A 14,193-nucleotide genomic window follows, 5' to 3' on the forward strand; every position below is an offset into this window, starting at 1 on the left:
GGGACTTCTGCTACAGAGACACTATCTGAAAATATCCTTAGCTTATGAGTTGGAAAAACCAGTGTTCTACTATAAGTAATTCTCCAAACTTTTGACTTGATATGTGAAAGGATTTTAGGCCAGACACACAAATTCATGACATATGGGTTTTTTTTTTTTTGGGGGGGGGGGGTTATTCAGCCTATGCTTCTACAACATAGTTCATCATCAAAGAAAGTCAGGAGAGAGACTCAAGAGGAGTAGGAACCTGGAGGCAAGAGCTAATGCAAAGGCCATGAGGAGTGCTGTTTACTGGCTTGCTCATCCTGCTTTCTTACTGAACTCAGGACCATCAGCCCAGGGAAGGTACCACCTACCAACAGATAAGCCCTCGCCCATTGATCATTAATTGAGAAAATTCCTTATAGACTTGCATATAGCCTGATCTTAAGGAGGCATTTTCTTTTTTTTTTTTTATTGGTTATTTTATTTATTTACATTTCAAACCCCCTTCCTGGTTTCCCCTTCAAAAACCACCTATTCTACCCCTTTCCCCCCTGCTTCTATGAGGGTGCTCACCAACCCACTTCTGCTTCACTGCCCTAGCATTCCCCTATGCTGGGGCATCAAGCCTTCACAGAACCAAGGACCTCCCCCCACATTGTTGCCAGATAAGGCCATCCTCTGCTACCTATGCAGCTGGAGGCATGGAACCCTCCATGTGTATTCCTTGATTGGTGGTTTAGTCCCAGGTAGCTCTGGGGTATCTTTGTTGGTTGATATTGTTGTTCTTCCTATAGGATTTCAAACCCCTTTGGCTCCTTCAGTCCTTTCCCTATCTCCTCCATTGAGGTCCCCGTGCACAGTCTGATGGTTGACTGCAAACATCTGCATCTAGATTGGTAAGGTCTGTTTGCCTGTCGAACTGTGTTGTGTGTCTGTGTCTGCTTCAGTTGTTAGAAACCATTGGCAAAATGACTATTAACATCCTTTTGTTCATGACTTTTCCTTATAGAATACACCTATCTTTGTATTGATTTTCTTTTGTCCATAAGTGTTTCTGGCATGTCTTTCTTAAAATTATCACTGCAGATGTGTTGTATCAAGTGTTGAAAGTATCACATTAGATTCATTAGAATTGCTTAATATATCTTTCAACTCTCAGACCTGACTAGAAATCATTTTGTGTGAAAGGTTAAGTTCATCTAACAGCAACTGAATACTTGTATGTCTCAACCTGTCTACAAGATTTGCATGTGCCATCCCACTCAGCACAATTGTGTGAGAGATATCCTGCTTCCAGTCTTAGGTCCCTCCAGCTAAAGCAGGGAAAGATCATAGTTTTGCCGCAGGACATGAGACTAGTAAGTAAAAGAGCTGAGATCTGAAGGAAATTAGTCTGGATCCACGGCCTATCTTCTTAGGAGAGGGTTGTGATACAAAAGATTGAACCTATTGTGTGCCATATGTGAGGACTCTAGATATAGTGCACTGTAATAAATAAATGAATAAATAAGACAAATAGAATTCCTTTACATCCCAAAGGCCTTGTCCTCAACTTCAGGGTGAACCACAAGTTTATGCCTCTCTTGCCCACTCAGTGAACATATGCAGGCTACAGAGCATGTGCTGTGCACCTGAGATAATCAAAACAAATCAGACCCCTAATTACTAGTGTTATGTGCACAGAGCTGATACAGGAACACAGGCTTTACTCTCTTGGATTATTCTAATATCTTCCAGTCATAAATTCTGCTGAAGGGATGCCAGGCTGACAGCCTTCCCTTACACCTGCCAAGGACAAATAAAAGAGCTATTCCATGGTAAAGGACTACGTCCCCCTCAGGAAAACAAGAAACACATTCTCACCAAGAGCAAAGTTAGGTGAAGCCACTATGTACTGTACATACAATGTTTGTTTAAAATACAAAATAGAGAAGACATAGATAACAAAAAACTGCTCAAAATTGGCCCAAGTTAGATGAAAACAAAACTAGGGAAATAAAGAACATATACTAAAAATTTTAAATAATTTACCTGAAGATTGGACATAAAGGCAAAATTAACTAAATGAATGTTTAACCTAACAAACCCTCCATAATGAGCTATGGCATATAGTTGAAAAGAAAGATGGGTATGGAGAAGACCTACCAGCTGACCAATATCTAAAAGGAGAAAGAAAGGAGATGAGCGTGATCTTTGAGGAAGTAGCAGCTGAAAGATTTGTATAAGTCTATTCAAGAAACCCTAAAAGTACAAACAGGGAGACATGAATATTGGTACTCTCATACACATCCGACACTATGGAAAATAAAATAGATCTTTCAAGTCGTAGAGGTAAAGGAAGTCATATTTCCAAAACAATGAGTAGTATGAGAGTTAAAGTCTATAATTCTAGAAACACGAATAGAAGAGAATGAAATTGTTTTCAGTATGATGAAAAATTCCGTTCTAGACTTAAATTTCTACACATAACAACATTCAAGTAACAGAAAGGAACACACACACACACACACACACACACACACACACACACACATAGAAGCAAAAAGAACCATGTATAACTGGGCACAGACAGAACTTGATTAAAGGAAATAAAACAGACATGCTTAAGGTGTGGTGTTAGGTTACCCTTAAGACAAGGAATCAGATGGAGAAGAGAACACAGAACAAATTTCCAGAGTAAAAAACAAAACCACAGCAACAAAATATTGCTGAAGGATTTACTCAAGGGTGAGTCTTTCAGAGACTATAGTTGTGGTTCTCAGAAATCATGTCTACATAACTGCCTGTATTTCACCCCAAAGGGATTTGGCAATATCTTCTGACCTCTGTTGACACCTGTACTCACTCATAATCACTACTCTCTTCCACTTCTTGAAACATAAGTAAAAATATAACTAAGTCTTCAAAATGATGAGTCAGGAGAATATCAGCTTCCGTGATGGCCACAGCTCTGTTTTGGAAAAAACAAAAAAGGCGATAAAGATTGATAATATTGGCTAATTCTTTTTTTTAATTTTTTTATTAGATATTTTCTTTATTTACATTTCAAATGCTATCCTGAAAGTTCCCTGTACCCTCCCCCAGCCCTGCTCCCCTACACACCCACTCCTACTTCTTTACCCTGGCTTTCCTCTGTACTGGGGCATATAAAGTTTGCTAGACCAAGGGGCCTCTCTTCCCAATGATGGCCAACTAGGCCATCGTCTGCTACATATGCAGCTAGAGACACACATTCTGCAGGTACTTACTAGTTCATGTTGTTGTTCCACCTATAGGGTTGCAGACCCCTTCAGCTCTTGAGTACTTTCTCTAACTCCTCATTGGGGGCCCTGTGTTCCATCCTATAGATGACTGTGAGCATCCACTTCTGTATTTGCCAGGCACTGGCAAAGAATATTGGCTAATTCTTAACTTTGCTCTGTTTTCTTGTTCTTCTTTTTGTTCTTCTTCACATATTACATCCTGAGAGCATTTCCCTTCCCTCTACTCCTCCCATCAAATCTGCTCCTTCCCCCAGGTCCACTCCCCCTCTGACCCCCTAACCCCCAAAACAGCAGGCTTCTCAGGAAGATCCACTAAACATGGCCTAACAAGTTACAATAAGAGTACACACATACCCTCATTTCAATGCTGGACAACTCAACCCATTAGGAGAAAAATGTCCCAAGCACAGACAAATGTGTCAGAGACAATTCCCACTCTTACTTAGGAGTACCACAAGAACATCAAGCTACACAACCATAAGGCATATGCAGAGGACCCATATAAGGTCTGTGTTATTTCAGTCTCTATGAAACCCTGAGACTGGCATAGTTGATTCTGAGGGCCTTGTACTTATGGTGTTCTCTACCCTTCTGGCTCCTCCTTTCTCCCCTTCTACTGCCCAGTTGTCCTGCTGTCTAGTGATTAGCTCTGGGTCTCTGATTCTGCTCCATTCAGTTGGTAGATGACACCCCTCTAACAACAGTTGGGATAGGCACGTATCTATGAGTATAGCAGAATATCATTAGCAGTCATTTCATTGACATATTTTTTTCCTTTGGTCAGTCATGTTTAGTCTCATCATGGGTCTATGGCCCATTCAGCCTCTGAGTCCTTGCCATCCAGTGTCAGGAGTGGGCGCTCTCTCATGGCGTGGGCCTCCAATTAGACCAGCCATTACTTGGTCATTCTCATAAGTTCTTTGGCACCATTAACCTACCACATCTGGAAGGCAGTCAGATTGTATGTCAAAGGTTATGTGTCGGGGTTGATGTCCTAATCGACTGCTCAGAGCCTTGCCTGGGTAGAGATGATGGACAGTTTGGGCTCTGTATCCCCAGTTACTTCACTAGGGTCACTCTCATGCAATACATGAAGTTTCTGCTTCACAGAGTTTCTACATTGATCCCCCAAATGTGTCCCAATTACAGTAATCTGTCCTAGTATTGTCTCCCTCTTTTCCTGCCACCAGATCCCACCTCTGCCTGATGCTGCCTATTCCCATCACCATGTGATCAAAACTCACCCATGAATTCTATTCTATTTTGTCTTCCCAGTAGGATCCATGGATTCCCTCCTTGAGTTCTGCTTATTTCACAGCCTCATTCAGTCTGTGGATTATAGCAGGATTATCCTTAACAGATAATGACTACTTATAAGGGGAAGAAACTATGCCTGTCTTTATGGGTCTGGGTTACTTCACTCAGGATAATCTTTACCTGTTCCAATCATTTGCCTGCAAATTTCATAATGTTATTGTTTTTAACACTGAATAATACTTCATAATGTATGTGCATGACCTTTTCTTTATATTTTAGTTGAGGGACATGTATACGGTTTCCAGTTTCTTGATATTATGAATAAAACTACTATGGACATATTTGAGAAAATGTCCGTGTTGTAGAATGGAATGTCCTCTTTGGGTATATGCTGAAGAATGGATAGCTGAGTCTTGAGGTTGATTGATACACAAATTTCTGAGAAACGTCCATATGGTTTCTATAGTGGCTGTGCAAGTTTGTACTCCCATCAGCAATGTATAAATTCTCCCCTTATTCCACATTGTCACCAGTGTGTAGTGTCACTTGTATTTTTAATCTTAGCGATGGTATCTCAAAGTAGTTTTGATTTGCATGTCCCTCGTGTCTAAGAAACTTGAACATATCACTAAGTGTTAGCCATTTGAGAGTCCTTTTTGGTCCATTTTTAACTTGATTATTTGATTTATTGATTCCTAATTTTTATTTCTTTATAAATTTTGAGTATTAGCCCTCTATCAGGTATTGAGTTGGTGAAATTCTTTTTCTACACTATAGGCTTTTGTTTTGTTCTATTTACAGTGTTCTTTGACTTATAGAAGCTTTCAAGTTCATGAGGTCCTATTTATTGCTTGTTGTTCTTAGTGCGTGATCTGTTGGTTTTATAATCAGGAATTTCTCTTCTGTGCCAATGTGGTCAAACTCTTCCCCATCTTTTCTTCTTTTACGTTCAGTGTGTCTGGTTTTATGTTGAAGTCTTTGATCCACTTGGACTTGAGTTTTATGTACATTGATAGATGTGGATCAATATGCATTCTTCTATATACATTGATATCCAAGTAGACCAGCACTGTTTGTTGACAATGCTTTCTTTTAACCATTGTGTATTTCTGGCTTCTTTATAATAAAATTTTAGGTGGCCATAGATGTGTGAATATGTCTGAATCTTTGATTAGATTCCATTGATCAAGCTGCCTATTTTTATGCCAATGCCATGGTTTTTTTTTCTATACCTCTATAGTACAACTTGAAATGCGAGATGGTGATATCTACAGATATCATCTTTTCTTTGTTGTTGTTGTTACTGTTTGGTTTGGTTTTGTACACTTTTTTTAAGCTACCCTGGAATTTTTGTTTTTCCATATGAAGTTCTTCTTTCAAGGTCTGTAAAGAACTATGTTGGAATTTTTGTGGGGATTGGTTAAATCTGTAGATTGCTTTTGATAGGGTGGGCACTTTTACCATGGTAATCTTACCAATACATGGAGCATGGGACAGGATGATAGTTTGTAAATGCTTGACTCAGTGTATGGCTCTGTGGGAGTAAGTGTGGCATTGTTAGAGAAGGTGTGTCAATGTGAGAATGGACTTTAAGACCCTCATCCTAGCTCCCTGAAAGCCAGTCTTCTCTTAGCTGCCTTTGGAACAAGAGGTAGGACTCTCAGCTCCTCCATCCCCATATCTGCCTGGATGCCGCCATGCTCCCATTAATGATAATAGACTGAACCTCTGAACCTGTTAAATGTTGCCCAATTAAATGTTGTCCTTATTAGAGTTGCTTTGTTCATGGTGTCTGTTCGCAGCGGTAAAACCCTAAGACAGAGAGCGTTCCATTTTTCTGATATCCTCTTCAATTTCTTTATTCAAATACTTCAAGGTTTTTGATGTACGAATCTTTCACTTGCTAGATTAGTGTTACCCCAAGATATTTTATAATATTTGTGGCTATTTGAAGCGTGTTGTTTCCATGGTTTCTTTCTCAGCCCATTTAATGTTTGTGTATAGGAGGACTACTTTTTTGTTTTGTTTGTTTGTTTGTTTGTTGTTGTTTTGGTTGTTTGCTTTTCTTTAGTTCATCTTGTATCCAGCTGCTTCTGTAAAGATATTTCTCAGCTATAGGAGTTTCTTGTTTTCTAATACTGCAAACTATAAAGATACCAAGTATAGAATTACAAGGGTGATATCTGACTCATATGTTTCAAGATGCTGTGGTTTCATAGTCTTCCAGTTCTGTGCACTGTCTAATTTCAACTGCAATTTTTCTTAGAAACACACTTAATCCATCTTGAAGGGGTTGTAGACTCTGTTTTTTGTTTTTGTTTTTGTTTTTGTTTTTCTTGTATTTCTTTGGCTTGTATTTCTATTTCTAAAAGCATTTATCCAATTAATGAAATTTAATTTATTGATCTTCAGCTTGTTCCTAACATTATTTTCTTGTCCATTTAGTGTCTTTAGTAACTCTACCTCCTTAGTATTCATATTTGTACTTCATGGTTTTGTATGTTTTCATGTTTATCCCTGTGACTAACTTTGTAAAATGAAAGCAATACCAGTGATTCTATCTTATTTTTCAATGGAAAATTATAGAGTAGTTATATAAAATAATATAAAATGTTTCTTCACAATGTTTTATTTCAGCTCACAATTTATCATTCATTTTAAATATTTTTTAATGTCTACTCTGATTTTGTATTTAACTCAGTTACTGATAAGCTTATTAGTTTCCAAATATTTGAGGATCCCTACATATAAATCTTAAGGGTTTTAATATAGGTCTGTTCAGGTCTGGTAGTCCACATTATAAAATTTTATTCATCTGACTATATTAGTAGACATTTGGATGTGCAGTGTATAGTCTGTCTTGATAAATGTTCACTGACAGGAAAAAAGAATGCTATGCTTTTCTTTCATGCATTTCAACAGATATCATTTGCTTAATTTTCCTTATAATATTCCTACATCCTCATCCCTGGGCCTTATAGTGTCTTCATTGATATGTCTTCTCAATCATTCTGTAATGAATTGGGAGATCTTAAAACACTCTGTGATGGTTTAATACATGATGATTTTTAATATTAATTAAAATCTTTGAATTCTGTATCTGTTTTGGTTTTATGTCTATTAATAGACACATTGCCATTAATGTTGGTCTATCTTATGATGTCATTGTAATAACTAATAATTACACATAAGAACTACATGACACAAAATATTATGAAGTGTTAGTTATTATGAAAATGTTTTTTACCATACTCACACCTTTTTATCTTGTTGTCAGATTTCTCTATTAGTGTTGCAGCTTCAGCTGCTCATAGAGTAGAGGACTATGATGCTAGTACTGGGCTGTTAGAGGCAAGAAACCAAGTTCAGATACGTGGTGATTTCAGCAAGTGTGGCCTATGTAATACAGTTATATTTTCCTGATCTTTACATTAGAATGCTGTTCTTAAGGACAAGTTATAGTCGTACATTGAATTTAAAATGAGATATATCTTAATATTTTGGTTAGCATGTTTAATTTAATAACAGAAAATTGATTATTAATATAATTAGAAAAGTATCTATAGTTTTATGATTGTGGGTTTCATAGTTCTTATTTTTGCCTCTCTTTGCATGTTTTGTATATATTAGAATTCTACTTTATATTATTCACTTGCTATTTTTATAAATGTTCTTATCAGAGAAAATTATGATCAAGATTGTCTTAGTCTACTTAGAATTTAATATTTAAATATAGTTTTCTGTAGAAATATTACAATTAGAAAGGTCACTTTTACCAACATTCATCTACATTTATTATAAATGTATCTAATTTATTATAATTTATCAAGAGAATGATCCTCAGCCTTGGCTGCCCCAAAGAGGAAGAAGATAAGTCCTCATTGCTGAACATACCATATACTTCGGAAACAGGGACCAAAGAACCATTAGCTGGAGATGAGCTATGTCTCTTCCATGAAGACTAGCTTTCATGGTATGGGAATGTACTGTGTAAACTTCCAAAGGTGGGAGACAACAAATATTCCTTCCCAGTTATGTTGCCTATGAACAACATCAACACATAAAATGGCATGATAACACAAAGGGTTCAATAGCAACAAACATACCTTGACAGCAACCAAAAGCTGTTTAAGTAACTAAAGACTCACTCACCAAGAGGGAGACTATAGTTGGCCATCACTGGAAAGAGAGGCCCATTGGACATGCAAACTTTATATGCCCCAGTACAAGGGAACACCAGGGCCAAAAAGTGGGAGTGGGGGGGTAGGGGAGTGGGGGCAGGGTATAGGGGACTTTTGGGATAACATTGGAAACGTAAATGAGGAAAATACCTAATTAAAAAAAAAAGAAAAGAAAGCAAGAAAAAAAAGAAACACAAGAAACATAAATCCTATAAAAACCATTAAAAAAAAAAAAAGAAGAAGAAGAAGAAGAAGAAACCTAGCTAAGTACTCTGGCTATTAAAGTTACAGTTATTGAGGAGAATCTATAACCACTAGTTAACTAGCCCAGCATAATCCCTAACAATAATCTAAAATACTTGTCGTTATACCAACAAATAATTGTAGACCTCACACCTGATCAAGGAAACTTCTCTTTGTTGCAGATAGAAGCCACTAGAGAAAACCATAACCAATTAAAATGCAGTTACTGAACCTAGTCTATATGAGTACATCTACAAAATACTGTGACACTTAAGGCTCAGGGAATATTGTGGAAGAGCAGATAGAAAGTTTAGAAGAGCTAAAGGATGGAGAAGGAGTTTACAGTGAGATTGTGTCTACTTGTGATGCCAGAAGTTCCTTATTAATAATAATAATAATAATAATATTATTATTATTATTAATTATTATTATTGTTCTTTATTTTTGAGACAGGGTTTCTCTGTATAGCCCTGGTTGTCCTGGAACTCACTCTGTAGACCAGGCTGGCCTCAAACTTAGGCTGGCCTCAAACTCTGCCTCCTGAGTGCTGGGATTAAAAGCATGTGCCACCATGCCTGGCGTCTTTTCATCTTTTTACTCTTTTCTTCTTCTTCTTCTTCTTCTTCTTCTTCTTCTTCTTCTTCTTCTTCTTCTTCTTCTTCTTCTTCTTCTTCTTCTTCTTCTTCTTCTTCTTCTTCTTCTTTCTCCTCCTCCTTCTCCTCCTCCTTCTCCTTCTCCTCCTCCTTCTCCTTCTCCTTCTCCTTCTCCTTCTCCTTCTCCTCCTTCTCCTCCTTCTCCTCCTCCTCCTCCTCCTCGTCCTCCTCCTCCTCGTCCTTCTCCTCCTCCTTCTCCTCCTCCTCCTCCTCCTCCTCCTTCTCCTCCCCCTCTTCCTCTTCTCCTCTTCTTCCCCTTATCTCCTTCTCCTCCTCCTCTTCTTCTTCCTCTTCTTGTTCTTGTTCTTCTTTGCATTGGTAAATAATATTTTACTATGTATTTTACAATTTAAATATATAAAGGATGATTTGATACTGTCAAACTCTTTTAGAATTTCTGTACATATGTTTTGACTGAGTTAACTTATTTATTGATCAATGGGATTCTTGAGATTCCTGCTTAAGAATTGCTTGGATCAGAGAAATGTAGGCTTTTATATTTTTATTATATTATTGTTATTATGTTCATATTTGAGGCTAAATTAGTCCTGATCTTAAGGAATTCTATTTTGAGGAGATTTTTACAGTCTTCTCAGGACAGTCTTTCAATGGGCTACTGGAGTGGTCAGTGTCTCTGTATGTGCTATTGAAGTTATTCAGCTGGCAGGTCTTCCCAAGTTTGCTTTCATTTCTCCAGTCTTTAAGGAGGAACCAAAATTACTGAAGTCCACTTCTATATAAATTTAACATTTATCTCATTATTCCATATCCTCATGCTTACTACAGTGTCCTAACCTCTTTGACATTTCTAATCATCTTGTTATGTCTGTGTATGGAGTTCCCATCTCAGTCCCAGGTTAATGACCACAGTCATCCACACCAGTGATAGAACAGAGATTACTTGATCTTGAAATTTATTTCACTAAATTGTAAATGGCCCATCACTACCTGTCCATTTAAGAGAGATGTTATAAAAGAGTAAAAAAGGAATGAATCTGAATAAGAATTGTGATTCCAATCTTTGATTTCAGTTTTTCTACAAGTAGATGTATATAAAACAGCTTAGGGCACCAGGGAGGGATGTTTCTGGTTGGATAATTTGAGATGGGAGTTGAACCCTAAATATAGATAATTTGAGGTCCAAAGATCCATTCTAAAGATGGCCTTTATCTTTTGGTGGCAGGCCCCATCAAAGGACATGGGAGAAGGAAGCTCTGCTTTCTTTCTACTTGTCCCCCCCTTCACTGGCAAGTTCATCTATCCTTAGCTGTGTCTCTACTGGTGTTAAAACTATTTTTCAAGATTTCAATATGGACTTAAAATTGGCAGTTTTTTTATTATCTCCCTAGGAATACAACACCATGTTTTGAATGTTGAAGGCATCTGGTCTAGTAGATTTAACAACTAAAGGATTCTTGGATCCTTGGGCTTTCTGTTAGTTGGCAGTTATTGTTGGACTACTTCTACCACAACTACTAAGCCACTCTAATAACTAAATAAATTAATATTTATATGCATATATAGATATACTGAGGGATAGATAAATATTATACATATTATACATAATATACATATATATATACATAACAAACATTATTAGAGAATACACACATATATATGTATATATACACCTATACATTATTCCTTCTATCATTGCTTTTCCACAGAGAACCCTGACTAATACAAAGTTACTTAAATTGAAGATATTATGAATGAATTCAAGAAGTCTATCATGTGATTCAAATATTCTCATTACTACCTCCCCCATGTATTCCATGTCTTAATATAAATGACATTTTTTGGACTTCACATTCAACACTGTCAACGTGCTAGTAGGAAATAAGTGAAAACTATTGCAACAATACTCAAATTTTATTCTCACTAGAGAATGATTAAATTTTTATTCTGATCAATTACTTTTAATCTGTCTGTTCTTTTCACTTACTCTTTCTGTGAAGTTTTGACGACCTAAGCAAAAAGTCAGGAAATTCTTAAAAGTCAGTGAGTTCTTACATTTTGGAAAATATCATAGTTCTGTGTAATCTGTGACTGCAACCTAGTTCAATAACATGTGTATAATCTCCTCTCAAGTCACCTGGCCTCTTCATCTCATTCATCTGTGCCACCCACTCCCCCAGTGGACACTGAAGGTCATATTAAGAAGAGCTCATTATGTCACAGACAAACAACCACACTGATAGTAAATCATTAATAAAGATACCTTTGTCCAGCAGCTATGGTTTCTCCAGTCTGCAGGTAGGGCAGGAAATGCTACATTAAGGAAGACTGGCATTGTGTCTTCATCCGTGGAACTTCATAGCTGACTGGTAAAGAAAGACATTAAACAGCTAAGTGAATTCAGCTTCAAGGAATGCTGACTCGCCTAGTCTCCTTCCCAATTGTTCCCACTTAGGACAGATACTCCTAAGTCTCTTTCATCCAACTCCAAATTACTCCATACACTATCCCTAAATGAAAAGCTAGCCTTGAAATATGCCTCCGTTGTTCTCAGTGACAATAAATTTCATTTCCTTTCCCAAGAGCAAGCCTGCCCTCTACAATATAAATCAACTTTGCCTTGCCTACTCCCCCAATTCTCCACTTCACCAAATTCTACAATCAGCAGAATACAAGTTTAGAAACTTATGAGCAAGCAAAAATGGAATTTGCTTTGGTGTGTGAAAGCAGATAAGAAAGTTGCCAGCAGCCAGAGATTAGTTAATTATTTTATATTGTTATTAAATAATTATATAACCGCAAGTATGTGTTTATAATTAAAAATGGAAAGTAGAGGATATCAATGAATATAAGAGGTAAATGACATTAGAGAGTAAGAAAAGAAGGTTCAACAATAAGAGAAGAGCTTAGCTTCAGATACAAGATGACATGTGTTTCCATGACTTAGGTAAGTAGTAATAATCATTAGGAATCTTCACTACAGACCTAAGGCTACGTGTGTGACCTTACCTGGTCATTGGTAATAGTAACCATGAAAACACATTTGATCATCTAAAAGAAAAAAGAGTATATAAATGAAAATGAGTAGATATTTACTAAATTTATGCAACAGTCAACATTTGTGGAGAACTAAACAAATAATGAAAACAGATTTGAAGAATGGAGTTAGTCGTGTTTAGTCAAACATCAAAGGCCCAAATAAACAAATGGAATAACAATGTAAATGTAAGGGTCAGCACTGTGCAGTTGTAGTAGTATAGAAGGAAAGGTTAACACTTTGGAGTATACATTGAAGAGTCAACACTAAACAATGTATGTAGTATGGTCAACACTGTGTAAGGTAGATGGAAGTACCAACACTACACATTACAAATAGAAGAATCAACAGTATACACTGTAAATAGAAAGGTTAACATTGGGCAGGGAAGATGGAAGGTCCAATGATGTATAAAATAGACAGAAGGAACAAACACCATGCACTGCAGATGAAAGGGTCAGGGCTGTATATTGTAGACAGAAAAAGCCTACACTGCATTATGTAGACAGAACTCTTACTGCTTCAGAGTGTAGACAGACAAAGCTAACTAATACTGGAGTTTAGACAGATAAAGCCAATATTGCACAATGGACATGGAGGGGACCAGACCGACATTCTGAAGAGAGGCTTTAGTTACTACCATTATTAAGGCAAATATTGTACTGTCATTTTTATCTGAGTCTATACTTTTCCTCTAAAGTACAAGATTTTAGTGAAATTTAGAACACATGCCTTGGATATGCATTGCCATTTTATGTTGATAGTTGTTTAAAAGAAAAAGAAAATCTACATGAGGACCCAGGACCCAGAAAGAGACTAAGGCATATTATGTCACTATATAACATATGGCAATTTGAATTTTGTGTTGTTTGATAATGATGATTTCTGCATAAGGACAAAAGTCCTTTGATGTCCTGATGGTGGTTTAGACTGGTGTTTTATTTTAGAAGACCAAACTAAGCATAGATTCAGGTCTGCTCCAAGATGGTTGTCAGACAACATAGCTCTTAACTAGAACAATGACACTGCCACATAAGGAAGTAAACAGTGTTGAGAATTCTTACTTTGCTTACGTTTTCATTATTTATATTCTTACTTATTTCCTAATTGATTTTAGGATTTTCTCAATTATATACATTATTGCACTGTGAGAATGCCCATAAAAAGCTGCACTGTGGCTTTACAGGGTTCTTTAATAGAGCCACCAGCAATATCATTTACAGGTACCTCCCAGCACCCTTAAATTGCCAAGACAAAGCCCTGTGCCTCCCAAGCACAGCCACAGGGCAAAGCCAGAAAGCAGCCTGCAATACAATAAGGAAGGTAGTTTCCTCAGAGATGGTATGAAAAACAATGTCTAAATTTCTGTGCCAATTTTGAAGTGAATTAATTACTTGAAGACCAATCTTGGCTGAACTTTTTCTTCCTTCTTCCTCTTTTTTTTTTCCTTACAATGGTGCATGCAGTAGGACCCCAGGGAAGCAATAAGACACTTGGATAAGCCAGTTGTAGATTAAATATAGACTCCCTGTGGCAATGCTTATCTCCTGCCTTTCCTCCTGCTTGCAAAGATGCAGGGGCAGGATTATTGCTACAGCTGTGCTTCCTAGAGGACC

General features: G+C 37.1%; 1 long non-coding RNA gene across 1 annotated transcript; it reads right to left on the reverse strand.

Annotated features, from left to right (window-relative positions):
- Positions 1-437: 437 nt before the first annotated feature.
- Positions 438-12,646, reverse strand: Gm34136. Its single transcript, XR_386137.2, has 3 exons — positions 12,550-12,646; positions 11,804-11,906; positions 438-2,935 (listed from the first exon to the last, which is right to left on the reverse strand). It is a non-coding gene; the product is annotated as a predicted gene, 34136 (long non-coding RNA).
- Between the last annotated feature and the right edge of the window lie 1,547 nt (positions 12,647-14,193).

The sequence above is a fragment of the Mus musculus genome, chromosome 18 (assembly GCF_000001635.26).
Source record: "Mus musculus strain C57BL/6J chromosome 18, GRCm38.p6 C57BL/6J".
Taxonomy (NCBI): Eukaryota; Metazoa; Chordata; class Mammalia; order Rodentia; family Muridae; genus Mus; species Mus musculus.